This window comes from Eutrema salsugineum, unplaced genomic scaffold (assembly GCF_000478725.1).
Source record: "Eutrema salsugineum unplaced genomic scaffold, Eutsalg1_0 scaffold_12, whole genome shotgun sequence".
NCBI classification, from domain to species: Eukaryota; Viridiplantae; Streptophyta; class Magnoliopsida; order Brassicales; family Brassicaceae; genus Eutrema; species Eutrema salsugineum.
The window spans coordinates 1589078-1593373 of NW_006256895.1; the positions used below are offsets into that span (position 1 = coordinate 1589078).

The 4296-nt window shown below is 35.0% G+C and overlaps 1 pseudogene; it reads left to right on the plus strand.

The window, feature by feature from the left end:
* The first annotated feature begins 1332 nt into the window (after nt 1–1332).
* On the plus strand, nt 1333–4029 carry LOC18025630 (annotated as a pseudogene).
* Nucleotides 4030–4296: the final 267 nt, after the last annotated feature.

Sequence of the window (4296 nt, forward strand, 5' to 3'; positions counted from 1 at the left end):
TGTTAATAAAATTATTACATAGCACTAAAAACTATTGAATGTGCAAAAAAATCAAATAAACTATATATAGCTCTGATCTAATAAAAATGGTAGTTCAAGTTGAGAAAAAAATATAGCATTTTGAAATAAAAAAAAACATGTGGTAACAAACAGGTAAATTCTATTTTTTGAAAACAGTTTAGTTCTGATCTATTTTCAAAATAATTAATAGAAAAGAAAAGAACAAAATTTAGATAACATAAAAAGATAAGAAGAATATTAGAAATTAATTTAACAAACGTATATATTTCTAATTTTTTTTGTAGCTCTTAGATGGTACTCATGTGCTATAAACCAGATTTTAATAATTATAAAACAATACTTTACAATATAATTTTATAGTCTAAAAATTACTGATCTAAAATAGAAATGTGATTCACTAGAATTTTTTTTTAAAAAAATTAGTTGATCTTAAGTGATGACCTATCCCACATTCTCTATGGCTCGAATCTGACTATATAAATCTATAAAAATACGATGGTAAGATTCAAGTAATTTAGGCTTTCATACATGAACAATAGAGACTCAACTAAGATTACTTTATTAATAACATCAAATACAAAAAAAAAATTCTGTAACTGTAAAAACTTATCGGTTAAGTTCTTATATAGTTTTATATAATTGTTTTGATTTTTTCTGTTTTCAAATTTAATAGTTTTTAATGTGAAAAGAAAATCATGAAAATTGTTATGAACAAACAATTTAATAGTTTTTTCACATTCAATAGTTCTTAGTGCTACGTAATAATTTTCACCATTGTTATGAATACGCGTTTACAATTATGTGTATATTTTCAAATTTCAGTTCATTTAATTCCTTAAGTTTTATAATTTTACAGATTAATTCTTCAACTTTTAATTTGGCAAATTAATTCCTCAACTTTATATTAACTCTGCGAAATTAGACTCATAAAAAGTTAGCGAGATCTAATATAACGTTTTCTGTTTTCTCAGTTAACGGTTGACTATATTTAATCTTAATTTTGCGTGGTCAACGTTGAGTTGAAGAATTTTTCTGCAATCACGATAGTTGAGAATTATTTATACCAATTGCAAATAGTTGAGGAGTCAAATGTGCAATTTGTATAATATGTATAATCATTTGAACAATTAAAAATCTATTTCATTAGTTGAAAATAAATTACTGATATAGAAAAATAAAATTCTTGTTTGATTTATCACCTAAAATATTTTGAAAATTATATAAAAATGAAATTAGCATTTAAAAAAAAATAAAATCAGTTTCTAATAAAAGTAACCAAAAGTAAATCTCTCTGCTCACGACCAAAAAAAACAAAAAAATCTCTCTGCTCGACCTAGCTCTCACTCACAAATAACCTCGACTATGGCGGCAGAGACGATCTCTCTCGGAGGGAAAGGCTCTTCTCTCTCTTCTTCCTCCGTCTACAAGGTTTCCGCCGGCGTCTCTCAGGTGTGAATCGATTCTTCCGCGCTTGACAGATTGTCTACCGATAACCCTCAAATTTCCCAAAAGAGCTCCTTCGCTATCCCTCAATGCTTGACGATAGAGGAGGCGCGAGCTTCTTTAGCTGTCCTCTTAAACAAGCTTCTCTTATCAGCTTCCTATTCCTCCTCATCTACCGTCAGTACAGTTCTTCCGGTTGAGATATCGGAGAGTCTGAATTCGAAGGCGGATGGATTTGATTTCTCCGATATCGATTTGACCGAAGGAGAATGTACTGTGTTGGAGTATTCGTGTGCTCCATTGATCGCTGTATGCTCGGTTATCGACCACAAATCTTCGGTCCTTTCCCAGATTGTAGACGCGGTTGCTGCGTTGAGCTGCGAGGCTACAAAGTCTGATGTGACATCGTTTAGCTCGTTTGACTCAGGAGACGGGTATGGGGACAAAGACGCAATCGCAGTTGCTGGTGATCTCAAGGTTTTGCTAAACGGGTCTAAACTTGTTGGGAAGAAAGAAGTCGAAGTGGTTTCGAAAATCCCTAGGATTCACGGGAGATTTCGTGATACCGTGAAGAATGTGCATGCTGTTGTTAGGGGAGAACTGAATTCCTGTGTCAGAAGAGGGATGTTTGGCTCGGGAAACTTTGGAACTGGTGAGGCTTTGGAAACAACATTGTCTGCTTTGTCAGTGGCTATCAAAAATATAGGAAAATGTTCGTTTGTTTGTGCCAAACTATCTTTTGAGTCTATTGAAGACGAGGATCTGAGCAATGGTTTATTGAGTTTGTTCGAAGAGCGCTGTCTTGATTATGAGAGTTTGAAGAATGCCCTCGTAGATGAAGACTACTGCAAATTTGCTCACTTTTGTGAATGAGTCTCTTGGGATTGTGTATAGAATTCTTGGTTGGGAAGCTGTGGCTGCCTTCTTTGCACTTCAAGGTGGAGAATTGTTTAGTGAGAAGAATGTTGATGCTACTGGGGAGGAGCCCAAAACAGGTGATAGAAAGAAGAAGAATGAAAAGAAAACAGTATTGGGTAAGGGGACAAGCATTCTTCTCCAATTTATCAAAGACAGGTTGCTCGTTGAAGATACAAGCAGTGGTGACCGGGTTGAGAGACTGAAGCAATGTGTGGAGAAAGTCTTGGGTCTTTTGAACCTCGAGGATCATAGATTTCCTTGCTTCTTGGATAAAGTAAAGGAGATCGTAGAAAGTAATCAATCATACAAGACGTTTTCAAGAGGCATGGTGTTACTGCTCTTGATACACCTGTTTTCGAATTGAGAGAGACAGTTATGGGGAAATACGGAGAAGACTCAAAGTTGATATATGATATCGCTGACCAGGGTGGAGAGCTCTGTTCCTTACGATATGATTTGACGGTTCCATTTGCACGCTATGTGGCTATGAATGGTATCACATCATTCAAAAGATACCAAATAGCTACAGTATACAGGAGAGATAATCCATCCAAAGGAAGATACAGAGAGTTTTATCAATGCGATCTTGATATTGCTGGTCTGTTTGAAAGGATGGGACCCGACTTTGAGATTGTAAAGATTATGACAGAGCTGCTTGATGAACTACAAATTGGTGATTACGAGGTAAAGCTGAGTAACCGGAAGTTGTTTGACGGTATGCTTGAGATATGTGGAGTACCACCGGAAAAATTCAGAATCATCTGCTCCAGTATCGACAAGTTGGACAAGCAATCATTTGAGCATGTGAAGAAATAAATGGTGGAGGAGAAGGGTTTATCTCCGGAGACAGCAGATAGAATCAGAACTTTTGTCAAGGAAAGAGGACAAACAATGGAACTGTTGTCGAAACTCAGACAAGAAGGGAGCGAGCTTTTAACTAACGAGTCATCAAAAGAAGCACTTGAAGATTTGAGCATCATGTTTGAAGCGCTTGATAGATCAAACTGCAGTAACAGAATAGTCTTTGATCTGAGTCTTGCGAGAGGTCTTGATTACTACAACGGCGTCATCTTTGAAGCCGTCTGCAAAGCGATCGGTGCTGGTGGGCGATACGATAACCTTATTGGAATGTTTGGAAAACGGAAAGTCCCAGCAGTTGGTATGAGTCTCGGTATTGAGCGAGTTTTTAACATATTGGAAGAACTTCAAAAGCAACAAAAGCAGGTGATTCGATCCACAGAGACGCAAGTTCTGGTTAGTATCGTGGCGGATAATAAGCTAGCTGAAGCAGCGGAACTGGTGAGTCAGCTTTGGGCAGCTAAGATAAAAGCTGAGTACCTTGTGAGCAAAAGACGGAATAAGCATTTGGATTGCGCCACAGAATCTGGAATCCCTTGGATGGTGATAGTCGGCGAACGAGAACTCAGTGAGGAGTTGTTACATTGAAGAAGATCGTTAAAGGCAGTGAAGAGGAATTTCAAGGAGTTCACAGAGATAGTTTCTTCGACAAGTTGTTGAAACTTCTCACAACTTGAAACCCTCCAAAATGATAACTCTCAACTCTTTTTAGTTCTTGTTATTAAATTGCCAATTTATTACAGAACATAATTTGATTCCGCAAAGCAATAAAAAAAAACGAAGAATCTTGTTTCCTATGTATTAAAAAAAATATATAATTTTTATTCATAATTATTTTGAAAATAACTACTAAAATTTGTCTGAAAAAGTTACTAAAGTTTATAACTATTTACAAAAAAATATGAATTCATTTTCAAAATGTTATCTTTCGTGATTTTTAATTTTATTATTAAATATTATCAAATTTTTAAAAAAATTTTTAATTTAAAAAATTCATTTAAAATCAATTTTGGTTTAAATATTGTTGGGATATATAGCTTTTATGGAAATACTGAA